Source organism: Myotis daubentonii, chromosome 3 (assembly GCF_963259705.1).
Source record: "Myotis daubentonii chromosome 3, mMyoDau2.1, whole genome shotgun sequence".
NCBI classification, from domain to species: Eukaryota; Metazoa; Chordata; class Mammalia; order Chiroptera; family Vespertilionidae; genus Myotis; species Myotis daubentonii.
In genome coordinates this window covers 95296263-95310650 of record NC_081842.1, presented here as the reverse complement: position 1 = coordinate 95310650, position 14388 = coordinate 95296263, and the positions used below count along the sequence as shown (strand labels likewise).

Genomic DNA, 14388 nt, shown 5'->3' with positions numbered 1-14388 from the left:
CAGAAATATATTCTAGGCATGATAAGATACATGTCATGGTAGAAAAAAAATGATGAAAAAAACCCTCAAAATCCTATTACATTTACCCAAAGTCACAAGCATGTGACAGAACTGAGTTAAAATCTAAAGAAATGCCTGAAGCAAGAAAGGCAGAGGTAATAAACTATAGAGGGCAAAGGAAAGGCAGGTTAAAGATCCTGGAAGTCAATTTGAGCAACAAGACTCACGCACACACAGAAACTTATATAAGAGACGTGCCATAAAAATCACTGAGTAAAGGACACACCATTATCAAGTGAGGCTGGTTATCCCCATGGGGATAAATAAATGAGTCTCCACCTAACAATATGCCAAAGAATCGCTGTAACATAGATTAATGTTTAGATATGACAGGCAAGACGGTGCCCTCTCGGCTCCTGAGCCAAAGCAGCTGGGGATCTCAGCCTAGTCAGCAAGTTTCAGGGAAAATTCAGATTCCTCCCAGGCTGGGACTTGGGGCATCTGCTAGGGTAGCTCTCAATTTCTCCTGCTCTGCACTGCATTCATATATGGCGACCGTCTCATATTCTGATACAGAATTTTTGGACTGGATCCTGGATTCTTTGTCTGCCAAAGTCAAAGAATGAATCCACGGACAGAAGGTGGTATAGCAAAGGTGGAGATTTATTGAAGAACAAATACAGACTCCCACGTGGGGAGAGGGAAAGAGTCCCACAGAATGGACTCCCACATGGGGAGGGGGAAAGGGTCCCACCAACTTCCTGTTTCCACGGTTTATAAAGGCTGTAGTTCCTGTGTTCTGATATCCCCTCTAATTGGACAATATTCCCTTTCGAATTGGTTACTATAGTAACTCCTGAGGCCCTTCTCCCTCATTGTCCTCCTATTCCTTCTGGGCTTTCTTCCTCCTTCTTTATTTTGTAAATATAGACATCTTGGCTACTACCAGTTCCCTTGTCTTATGTAAATGTATCTGTTGCCTCTCCCTTGTGTTATGGAAATGTACCTTCTCCCCGTCTGTAGCCCTGTGTTTTTTCCATGGACCCCAATTTTAAAAATTCCCTTAACTTGCCTATATTCCGGTGAAATTCCTGTTTCAATTCCTTACAGTTTTCCATCAAAAGAATCTCCATTAAGTTGCAACTTGCCCCTGATAAAAATGGCAGATGAATAGGCAAACTGCTGTGCAACTCCTCCCAGGGCCAACTAAATTGGAGAACATTCACCTGGAATTACCAACTGAGGTCCAGCTGAGGAGACATATCAAGGAAGGACAGAAAACACCTTCTGTAGAAAGGGATGGTCATGAGAGGAGCTGACCTAGTGAAAGGGCGAGGGCTACGCCCTCCATCTTGCCCCAGATCCTCCATTTTTGGGCAGCAGCCATTAGCCATGTGCTCAGCAAGGAGCTTCTTCCCAGAAGCCCAAGCCTCTGCTAGCCACACCTAGGATTTCTTTAAACTAACCAATAATGATCAAGGGAAGTGCGCGCCATAGACACAACCACATCCTGTGTAACAAGACCCCGACTTACGCCTGGCCAAGTGGCAGGGCCCACAGTCCTCTCTCCTCCCCTTACTCCAACTCCCCTATAAAACCCCTTTCCCCACAGAGCTCTCTCTCTCTCTCTGCCTCCTGCTGCTGCGTCGGCAAGTGTGGTGGACGGGGAGCTCGAGCTAGCTCGAATAAAGACTCTTTTGCTTTTGCATCAGACTTGGCTGGCTCCCTGGTGGTCTTTTGGGGATCCTGAAATCTGGGCTTAACACTAGCCCCCGGGGTGGAAGCCTGCAGGCCCAGAGAGGAGGGAGCACAGGACTATGGGAAAGTCTTTTCCCTCAGAAGATACAGGCCTGGAAACCAGGTGGGCTCCACAGCCCAGAGTATCAGAGCCAAGACCCTTGGCCCATGAAATATCCAGCTGTGAAAGGCAGTGGGGTTGCTGGCCGCAGCGGAGTCTAGAGCCAGTAGACCAGAGCCAGTGGGAGAGAAAGCCACAGTGCCTGAGGAGAGACTGGGGTGGGAGACCTTGCAGGGAGACATGGAAAAGCAGCCAAAATGGCCATCCTCCCTTTCCCCCCTCTCCAGAGGAGCTAGTTGCTCCCAGTAGCCACAGGGCAGGAAAAGAAATAAATCCATCCTAGTAATACAGCCTGCCCCACCCTCAGGAGCCCTGCTTGCCACACTCTGCATTTTCAGCTTTTCAGAAGAAACAAAAGCAGAGGCCAAGCCTACCAGTTTGAACAGTCTCTGGAGCCTCAGCAAGTGGATTGGGGGAGGGGTCTTCGGACCCACTGTCCTGGGAATCAGACTAGTACTTTCCCCCAACAGGAGAACTGATAACTATTCCAGGTTTACAGCGACCCTACTGGTCTCCACGCAATGATCTCTGCCAGCAGAGGGCAGAGTAATATTTGGGGCCACTAGCAGAGGACTGCTCTGGGACAGGGAAGCATACCCACCACAATCCCTGAGTGCTAAACAGCACCTCCCTCAGCTAAAGCCCTTTAAAAAACAGACTTTTGAGTGATTAAGATTAACAGCTGGCTTGCAGGAAAAAGTAGGCAGAGGTGAAGCCCTGGGAACGGGGAATGTTTCTGGGCCCCATGCAGCTAACAATCCCATTTAACATGGCAGATTGGTCCCTCCTGCTGGCAGCCAAGTCCTGAAGAGACAGATAATACTGTGGATGAGGATGTGGGGATCTCTTGGAATTTCAAGCAGGTTGCTGAAATCCAGAGGACAGTTTCTGTTAGAGTTTAGCACCTAAGTATCCCATAGGAAGCACAGAACTGACAGACAAAAGAGTGGGATTGAAAGCAAGTCCCCCTGGGGCACTAAACTCAACTGAAACAAACTTGACTTCACTTTTTTCCCTTTTTTCTTTTCACTTCCCCCCCCCCATTTTTCTACTTTTTTATTTTTTCTCTTTCATTTGTTTTTTTCCCTTTTCCAAGTTATCTTCCTTATCTATATGCTTTATTGATTTGTAATTATTCTAGTCTCTGTTATGTTCATGAATCTAATTTTCCTCTTCCCTTTTCCTACCCAATGTTTTCTTTTTTCTTATTTTCATTATTCAATTTTCTTCTATCTTTGCTTCCTCTCTTTTCTTTTTCCTCCTGCTTTCTCCTCTATTTTCCTTTTCAAATTATTTTCATTGTCTTTTCTTAAACCTTCCTTTATTTTAAACACTTTTACTTCCTCTATTCCCCTAATTATTTACTATTACTTTCTTTATTTTGAAGTATGGTACCTATTTGCTTTGTTTAACAATTGACAGGTTACTTTGATTTTCTAAATTGTATAAGTCATCCCATTCGATTGAATGTCTTATTGATTGTAACGTGACTATCCCATTGATTGTGATCTTACTGGTTTTAGAAAGCACATTCTTCTGTACCTGGGAAACAGGACAGCACAATTATCCTAAATTGTTTTAGTGGCCACAGATAATGCGTTCCAGTTGACTCAGTGGTCCCAAGACCAGGACAGCGCAATTATTCTAAATTAACTCGATAGTGAGTTCCTGGCAACCCAGTGGTCTCAAGACCCGAGGGCTCTAGATAAGGTGTTTCTGTCAATTCAGTGACCCCAAGACCCAAAACTGTAATTAACATGCTTAATTCTGCTTCTGTAAACTGCTTTTTTGCAAACCAGGTTTCCCATTCCAAACCTTGAGATGTAATCAATACCTTTGTGAACTTTGCCTTATAAGTCTGGCTTTGCCTCCATCTTATCATTATGAGATTTGGGAACGACCCCTCATAGTCCCGGACTGCAATAAATGTGACTCTTTAATTCGACTTCTTGAGGCGTCCTTCTGTGATTCGCAGGGTACGTTACAACAATTTCAGCATTACATCTACATATGACACCCCTCCACCCTCACTTTTTGGCTGTTTTTATTTGTGCTTTTGTTTGTTGGTTTGATTGCCTTGTTTTCTCATATTTTTTCTTTCTTTTTTTCCTATCATTCTTGCTCTCTTTTCTCTTTCTTAATTCTATCTTCTCTGATGGTTGCTTTTGTTGGTGCTGTAGGCGTCTTGTGAACATTTCTGTTTTCTTTCTTCTGTTTTGCATTTTGTTGTGTTGTATTTTGTTCTGTTCAGTCAGCAACTCCACAAAAGCTTGAATGACTTGGTCAGGGATGAGCCACATAGTCAGCCAACTGAAGAGCAGGCTCAATCCACGAATGGGACAGTAAAATTCAAGACCCTCCTACAACAGGAGAACCCCCCAAAAAAGTAAGGGGCTTTCCTAGAGAACCCAGTTCAGGAGATCTAAGAGACTGCACAATTGGGTCCCACAAAACACCTACTACATAAGACCACTCCACAAAATCTGGGAGGTACAGCAGTTTGATCTAATACATAAAAAAAAGGAACAGCAAAAATGGGGAGACAAAGAAACAACCCCCAAATGAAAGAAAAGGAGAAATCACCAGAAAAAGAACTAAATGAAATGGTAGTAAATAATTTGTCATATAAAGAATTCAGAGGAATGGTAATAAGGGTGCTCAAACAATTCAGTGAGAACTACAAGCAACTTTGTGAGAATTAGAAGGGTCTACATGAGAGCTACACCAACATGAAAAGAGAGCCTGAAACATTACATAAGAATCAATAGGAAATGAGGAATGACATATATGAAATTAAGAAATCCAGGAAGGATTCAAAGGCAGATTAGAGGGAGCTGTGGACGAAATCAGCGAATTCAAAGACAAGGTAGAAAAATAAACAACCATTCATAGGAGCAAATGGAAAACAAAAATTAAAAAGCAGGAGCAAAGGCAAAGGAAGCTTTCAAACAATATGAAACTTAATGCCATTGGATTATAGGAGTACCAGAAGGCACAGATTCTAAGAAAGGAATAAAGAATCTGTTTGAAGCAATAATTACAAAAATTTTCCCTAACCGGAAGAAGGAAAAAGTCACTCAAGTTCAGGAAACACAGACTCCCAATCCATATGAACTCCAAAAGACCCACATATTAATCAAAATGGCAAACATGAAAGATTAAGAAATAATCTTAAAGGCTGCAAGAGAGAGACAGAAAATTACATACAAGGGAGCTCCCATTAGACTGTCAGCTGAATTCTCAATAGAAACACTGCAGGCCAGAAAGGTAATGGCATGAACTATAAAAATTAATGAAAACCAAGGGACTGAACCCAAGAATACTCTATCCAGCAAGGCTATCATTCAAAAAATCAAAGGTGAAATAAAGACCCTTGGAGAAAAAAAAAAGGCTAAGAGAGTTTATTAACATGAAACCAGCACTGCCAGAAATGCTAAAGGGACTGTTGTAAGAAAAAGAAATAAACAGAAAGAGAAGAACACAGGCACAAAGAATAAGAATGACAGTAAATACCTATCAATAATATCCTTAAATGTAAATGGTGTAAATGCTCCAATCAAAAGACATAGGGTAGCTGAATGGATAAGAAAATATGACACATATGTGCTGTCTACAAGAGACCCACCTCAGAACAAAGGATTCACACAGAATGAAAGTGAAGGGATAGACAAACATTTTACAAGCAAATGAAAATGAAAAGAAAAAAAAAAGCTGGGACAGCAATATTCATATCTGACAAAATTGACTTCAATGTGAAAGCCATAATAAGAAGTAATAAAAGACACTTTATAAATACTAATTGCCCTAGCTGGTTTGGCTCAGGGAATAGAGCGTCGGCCTGAGGACTAAAGGGTCCCAGGTTTTATTCCAGTCAAGGGCACATGCCGGGTTGTGGGCTCGATCCCCAGTAGGGGGCGTGCAGGAGGCAGCCGATCAATGATTCTCATCATTGATGTTTCTATTTCTCTCTCCCTCTCCCTTCCTCTCTGACATCAATAAAAATATATTTTAAAAATAATAATAATAATAAAGGGATTGATTCAACAAGAGGATATAAGCCAGTAAATGTCAATGCACCCAATACAGAAGCATCCAAATATATATTTAAAAAACAAACAAACAACCTTCTGGAGGATTTTAAGGGAAGAGATCAAAAGCAATACAATCATAGTAGGGGACATTAATGCCCCAAGCCCCTGACATCACTAAATAGATCTTCTAGACAAAAAATCAACAAGGAAACAGTAATCCTAAATGACACACCAGATCAGATGGAATTAATTTGTATTTCCAGAACAATTTACCACAAAGCTACAGAATATGCATTCCTCTCAAGTGCACATGGGACATTTTAAGAGATAGACCACATGTGAGGACACAAATTAATTATCTAGAAGTTCAAGAAGACTGAAATCATATCAAGCATCTTCTAAGATCACAATGGTATGAAATTAGAAATCAACTGCAATAAAAACATTCTAAGACATTCAAGCACATGGAAACCGAATAACATGCTATTAAGCAATGAATGGGTTACCAAACAGATCAAAAAAGAAATAAAAAAACATCCTGGAAACAACAACATAAAATCTATGGTTCACTGAAAGCAGTCCTGAGAGGGAAATTCACAGCACTACAGACCTACCTCAAAACAACAACAACAAAAAAAAACACAAAACAAAACAAAAAAAGAAAAACCTCCAATAAACTACCTAACCCTACAATGTAAAGAATTAGAAACAAAACCAAAAAAAAGCCCAAAGGAGAAGGAAATAATAAAGATCAGAGCAGAAATAAATTATATAGAGACTAAAAAAATAATATGAAAGATCAATAAAAGCAAAAGCTGGTTCTTTGAAAAGATAAACAAGATTGATGAACCTCTAGCCAGGCTCACCAAGAAGCAAAGAGACAGGATCCAAATAAACAAAATCAGAAACAAAAGCATTGGCAAAGTAACAACTGCCCCAGAAAACACAAAAGATCATTAAAAAAAAAAATACTATGAACAACTATATTCCAGCAAGCTGGACAACCTGGCCAGCATTATTCTAATCCCAAAACCAGATAAGGACACCACTATTCTAATCACAAAACCAGATAAAGACACCACAAAAAAAGAGAATTACAGGCCAATATCCCTGATCAACATAGATGCTAAAAACCTCAACAAAATATTAGCAAGTTGAATCCAGCAATACATTAAAAAGAACATACTCCATGACCAAGTGGGATTTATACCAGGGATGCAAGGCTGGTACAATATTCGCAAATTAATAAATGTGATACACCACGTAAACAAATTGGAAGACAAAAATCACATGATCATATCAAATGATGCAGAAAAAGCATTTGGCAAAATTCAACAGCCTTTTTTGATGAAAACTCTCAGCAAAGTGGGAACAGAGGGATTACATCAACATAATAAAGGCCATATTGCATACTGCAAAATCATACTGCAAAAATCATACTCAATGGTCAAAAACTAAAACCGTTTCCCCAAAGAACAGGAATAAGACAGGGATATCTACTTTCACCACTCTTATTGAACACAGTACTTGAAGTCCTAGCCAGAGCAATCAAACAAGAAGAAAACTAGAAGGCATCCAAATTAGAAAAAAGGAAGGAAGTTTGTCATTATTCACAGATGACATGATATTGTACATAGAAAACACTAAAGACTCCATAAAAAAACAACTAGATTTAATAAATGATTTCAGAAATGTAGCAAAATATAAAATTAACATCCAAAAATCTATGACATTTTATACACCAACAATGAATTCTCAGAGAAACTAAAAAAAAAAAAAAAAAAAAAAAAAAAAAAAAAAAAAATCCCATATACCATGGCAACAAAAAAATTGAGACACTTAATAATAAAATTAACCAAGGAGGTAAAACACTTGTACTCGGAGAACTACAGGACATTGAAAAAAGAGATAGAGGAAGATATAAAAAACTGGAAGAATATACCATGATCATGGATAGGCAGAATCAACATCATTAAAATTTCCTTACTATTCAAAGCAAACTATAGATTCAATGCAATCCCCATTAAAATACCAAGGGCATATTTCACAGACCTAGAACAAACTCTCCAAAAATTCATATGGAATAAAAAAGACCTCGAATAGCAACAGCAATTCTGAGAAAGAAGAACAAAGTTGGAAGGATCACAATACCAGATATCAAGCTATATTACAAAGCCACTGTTCTCAAAACTGCCTGGTACTGGCATAAGAAAAGACATATAGACCAATGGAACTGAACAGAGAACCCAGAAATCGACCCAAGCTATCATGCTTAATTAATATTTGACAAAGGAGGCAAGAGCATACAATGGAGTCAAGACAATCTCTTCAATAAATGGTGTTGGGAAAATTGGACAGGTACAAGCAAAAATTGAAACTGGACTACCAATTTACACCACACACAAGAATAAAATAAAAATGGATAAAAGACTTAAATGTAAGTCCTGTAACCTTAAAAATCTTAGAAGAAACCATAGGCAACAAAATCTCAGACATGTCCCTTAGCAATATGTTTACTGATACATCTCCTAGGGCAAAGGAAACTAAGAAGAAAATGAACAAATGGGACTACAACAAAATAAAAAGTTTCTGCACAGCAATAGAAACAATCAACAATCTGAAAAGAGAGCCCACTGCTTGGGAGCACATATTTGCCAATGAAACATCCGATAAGGGATTAATTTCCAAATATATAAGGAACTCATACAACTTAACAAACAAACAATCCAATTAAAAAATAGGCAAAGGACCTAAATAGACACTTTTCCAAAGTGGACATACTGAAGGCCAAGAGACATAAAAAAATGCTCAAAGTCACTAATCATTAGAGAGATGTAAATTAAAATGACAATGAGGTACCACCTCACACTCACCAGAATGGCTACCATCAACAAATCAACAAAAGACAAATGTTGGCTAGGATGTTGAGAAAAGAAACCCTAGTACACTGCTGGTGGGAATGCAGACTGGTGCAGCCACTGTGGAAAACAGTATGGCATTTCCTCAAATAATTAAAAATGGAACTCCCATTTGATCCAGTGAGCCCACTTCTAAGAATATATCCTAAGAAACCCAAAACACCAATCAGAAAGGACATATGCACCCCTATGTGCATAGCAGCACAATTTATAATAGCTAAGATTTGGAAAGAGTCCAAGTGCCCATCCGTAGATGAGTGGATAAAAAAGCTGTGGTACATTTACACAATGGAATACTGTGTAGCAGTAAAAAAAAAAAGAACTCTTACCATTTGCAATAATATGTATGGACCTGGAGAGTATTATGCTAAGCAAAATAAGCCAGTCAAAGAAAGATTATCACATGATCTCACTCATGTGTGGATTCTAATGAACAAAATACACTGATGAACAAAGTATATCTAGAGACAAAGAACTATGGAACGTTAAAAAGTTTCAGACAGAAGGCAGGTGTGTGTGTGTCTGTGTGTGTGTGTGTGTGTGTGTGTGTATGTAGAGATTAATTGGAGAACTTAATATGCATATATGCATAGTCCATGGACACAGACAATAATTTGGTGAAGACTTGGGAGTAGTGGGTGAGGTGGAGACAGAGTCAATGGAGGGGAAAACAACGGACATCTGTAATATTTTCAACAATAAAGATAAATTTTAAAAATGAATAAATAAATATGACAGCCAAAACTGTAAAATACTTAGAAAAATATAGGGAAATATGTTTGTAATCCTGGGTTTTAAAAGGTGTTTTTAAAACAAAATATTTAAAAATCCATAAAACACTAAGGAAAAACTGATGAATTCTACCCCTATAATTATAATTTATATTCATAGTGATGGATGAATAGACAGAATGGCGACATAAGCTACCAACTGGGAATACATTTGTAATGAATATACCAAGAAATAGTGAGAATTAATAAACATATAAAGAACATCTATAAGTCAATGAGAAAAAGAAAATAAAACAATAGAAAAATGAGCAAAGATATTCAAGGGAGGACACATGGATGGCCAATAAACATATACAATGATGCAACAAGACCATTACTCAGTATCTGTTATTAATGTTGATAGACAATATTTTCTAGAATATTCTCACCAGGACATTGCTTGGTTAAAATATATGGGCCATTGATCACAAAATGAATAAAAATATGATGGCTTTTACCTAGAAAAGTAATATTAAAGTTTTTCAAATGTTAATATATTATTTCATCTTCCTATTTATGCCTCATTCCATATATTGCAAACATTTCTAAGTTCAAGAGTTAGGTACCCCCAACACAATGTATGTTTATTATTCTAGTTTTGGTAGAGCTTTAAAAGCATATTTCTTGCTTGCAAAAATTATTATAAAATTTTCTAAAACATTTGATGCTTATCAAGTTAGTATAACCTGACACATTTTAAAACCAAAAATTTAATAGGCATTTTATTAAAAATGGTTTGAATTTCATCATCATATTTGATAATGCAAAAGATGACATTTATCAATAGACTCAAACCAGCAGGCAAAATTCAAATCGAGATATGGAAAATAAACAATATGAGATTGAGATGCACAGTGCAATATGAACTAAACATACATTTGGTATAGGCCAGTGGTCGGCAAACTGTGGCTCGCGAGCCACATGCGGCTCTTTGGCCCCTTGAGTGTGGCCACGAAGTTTCAATCGCACTGTACTTGCGCGCCCGCACATGGTATTTTGTGGAGGAGCCACACTCAAGGGGCCGCAGTTTGCCGACTACTGGTAGGCAGTCAAGCATTAACTAAGGTCACTGCATCAGGCACACAAATTCTATATTTATCTGAAATCCAACAACCTGTCTTTTTCTACTGTAATAATCCTCACCAAAAAATTATTAAATGTCAGCTTTCTTCAAATATTCCCAAACTCTTTAACTCACAGTAAAGTGTTTCTTCACCAGCACTTGGCAATCTCATTCCTGTAGATTTTTTGCATTTAATACACATTTTCCGAATGCATGACTGAAATGGTTACAACTTACTACGCAGAGCCTTACTTCTTGGATGCATATACCGATGTGCTGAAGCCCATGGTGTACACGCGGGCCAACCTCTGCCTCAGGCAGGCCTCGCCAAGCAGCGAAGTAAGATCTCTGGTGTACGCAGCAGGCAGGCCTAATAAGGCCAGTACTGGCCTATATGGCGAATTCCAGTCACTATCCATCTGATTGGATGTTCCTTGTGTCATAACATTGTTAAATATTTGGAATATCACCTCCTTATCATACAATGTCATTTAATTATTTAAAGCTTCACATCACGCAGTTTATACAGATTTACAATGCAAAGTTGGCTTGTCAAGATGGAAGTTTGGGGACTTTTCCCATCTAAAGAAAGCATCCATTCTGTTCCCTAGAAGTGGTGAGGTCCAGGACTAGGACTTCCTGAGGCATTGCCTTTACACAGGAGTAGGGAAAATAACACAGCCTTTGAAGCTAGAGGAGAATCGTCCTTCAGACACACAACCCTGTGCTGTTTTCCCTCCAGGTAATTCTTTCCCTCAGTGGAGAACTTGAGAATCACCATTATTTAACTTCTAATGACAGCTGTTAGCCTGGAAATGATCATAAAATCCAGAGCATTATTTCTTACCAAAACTGCTTTCAACATAGATTAATTTAGGTTGGCTGTGTTTTTCAAGAACAATATAGAGTATGTCAGAGTGCCACTAAGTTCATAACCAATGGGATACTAATGTCTCATTATGTTAAAGAACAACAATGCTCAGTCCTATGGTGTGCAGCTTTCTGGAAATTAGGGAACAAATCAAATAATCTAGAGTGTCACTAACCTGTTCTTAAAGGCATTCATAGAAGAAAAGGGCTCTGTGATCAAAATAGTGTGGCAAATGTGACTTTAAATATAACTAACCACATTGATCATCAGAATAGTATTTTTAATACACTGCTTTTTATGAAAAATTGAAGTAATAAATTAAGATATGTAGTTGCTTGTGATTTCAAAAAGCATGAAAATATAACCCAAAAAAAAGTAAGAAAATAAATGATTATGTATATGGAGAGAAAGAACACAGATAATAGCTCTCTAGGATTGGACTTTGTTATATTTGACCATAGAACCAGGTAAACAATTCATAAAATTAAAAAAAAAATGTAATAAGCCAAAAAGGGGGCGGGGGAAGATAAGGAGAAAAAAAAAATCCCTCAAAATAAAAACAAACTTAAATAAATGAACCTATGTGGTGGTGTTTGGAGGCAGGGATTTGGGGGGAAGGAGGGGATAATAGGGTCATGAGAATAGAGCCCTGATGAATGGGACTAGTGCCCTGATAAAAGAGACCCCCCAAAAATTCCTGCTCCCTTCCACTATGTGAGGACACAGAGAAAAGAATGGCATCTGGGAACCAGGAAGAGAGTCCTCATCTGACACCGAATCTGCTGACACCTTAACCTTAGACTTCCCAGCCTCCAGAACTGTGAGAAATATACTGTATTTCTGTTGTTTATAAGCTACCCAGTCTATAAATCTGTTATAACCCCCCAAACAGACAAAAACTAAGCTTATCTCTATTGGTCCATATACTAAGAAATGTCCACAATAAAAATTTTAAAACTGTTATGAAGACTTTGTGCACACTTTCCTAAATCTCTGTTCTAGTTATCAATTTTTTAAAAGTGATTTCATCAGGTAAAGGGTATAAGATTTTAATTTAATCATGGCTCTATAGAAAGGTTAACAAACTAATTTCAGGATGGGCAGTTCAAGTTCATACCTCCACCAGCAGCATCTGAGAATGCTCAATGACCCATATCCTCATCAGCACTGGGGATTATCATAGTAATTACAAGGCATGCTGGCCTTGCTCAACCAGGGTCCACTAAGAGAACTGAGGCCTCATAACTTAAGGATCCACAAATTAACTTCTGTTCAATGCATCCAGCATAGCATTCCTTATGTACCATACTTGGGAGAATTAAGAAACAGGCATTCAAATCACTTTCTGTGTTCTGAAGATCAGATGCAGAACAGGCCTGAGGAAAGTTGCCTGTCATTATTGTCCTGGCTGTAACAGATAGCTTTTGATACACAGTGTGTTCATTTCTTTTCAAAACAAGTTATAACTATAGCTCTTCTTTACTCTCTTTAATCCATTGTTATTTGGGAGAAATCTGGTAGTGGGTATTACATTTGCTTTTAAGTTTTTCATTTATTTCTAGTTTTATTGAATGCAGTTGATGATGTGGATACTTTATGGCCTGTATACACAGTGGGACAATCAATACCATTATTTAACAACCTATTTAATTTTTACAACATAAACCTTTCACTTATTTCCAAATAAGTTTTATGCAAAAATCCAGCATAGAAATAATATAAAACATGAAAAAACAGAACTGCTCTGCCTGAGTTGCCCCTACCTAACTAGGCTCCTCCTCACCACTTCCCTTCCATGTCAGAGTCCACCACTCAAAACTCAGTTCTATGACATGCTGCAATATATGACCTATCTTTGTAGATGGTCCAAAGATCCTTGAAAATATGTAATTTCATTTGTTTCAAATTCTTCACTTATTTTTACTTTACTTGATCCATTAAAAGTTAAGAGAATACAAAATTCTATCACAACAATTGGGTCTAGAAATTTATCCAATTTCTAATAATTCTTGCCATCTACACTTGGCCCAAAAATAAACATTATTTGAGACCAAGGAGTGAGTAATGGCATTTATCTTTGCTGTGACTTATATTAAATTGATCTCTGTGCAATTTCACCTGCATTTGTTGTTGGTCAGGATTTAAACATCTTTTTATAATCTTTCATAATTGGAAAGCAGAGGGAAATTAATGGTTGTATCTGAGAAGACATATATTATATACTTTGGAAAAAAAACATAGAATATGACATATTAGGAAGGGAGAAGAATAGGAGTAAGATACTAATACAATATGGTCAATAATCAGAGGAAGCAATGGTATCCCATGGGCCAAAAATGGCCCTCAATTATGTTTTAACTGGCTAATACACTGAACTATATCCCTCCATGTCAGCAAACACATGCAGCTGAATAGAGGGCTCTCTTAGAGTACAAACTCTCAAGTTCACTGTTATAGTCTACTAGAGGCCCGGTGCACGAATTTGTGCATGGGTGGGGTCCCTCACCCTGGCCAGTGATTGGGGCTGATCAGGGCCATCTCGCCCAGTCCTGATGGGGGCCGATAGGGGCCGGCCGGGGGGAGGGATCGCAGGAGGTTGGCCTGCCGCAGGAGGTTGGCTGTGGGAGCACACTACCACATGGGGCAGTTCCTGCATTGAGCATCTGCCCCTGGTGGTCAGTGTGCATCATAGCGACCGGCTGACTGGTCATTCAGTCGACCAGTCGTAATGATTTCTTAGGCTTTTATATATATAGATATCACTATTGACGACAATTTCACCCATTTATGACTTCCTTGGAAGGTTAACAAACTACTTTCAAGATAGGCAGTTCAAGTTCATACCCCCACTACCCTAAAACATAATCTTTAATCTTA

The 14388-nt window shown here is 38.5% G+C and overlaps 1 protein-coding gene across 1 annotated transcript in view; it reads right to left on the bottom strand.

Annotated features, from left to right (window-relative positions):
- Window positions 1–14388, bottom strand: part of GBE1 (1,4-alpha-glucan branching enzyme 1) — a 358778-nt gene that overhangs the window by 229212 nt on the left and 115178 nt on the right. The window lies entirely within an intron of this gene.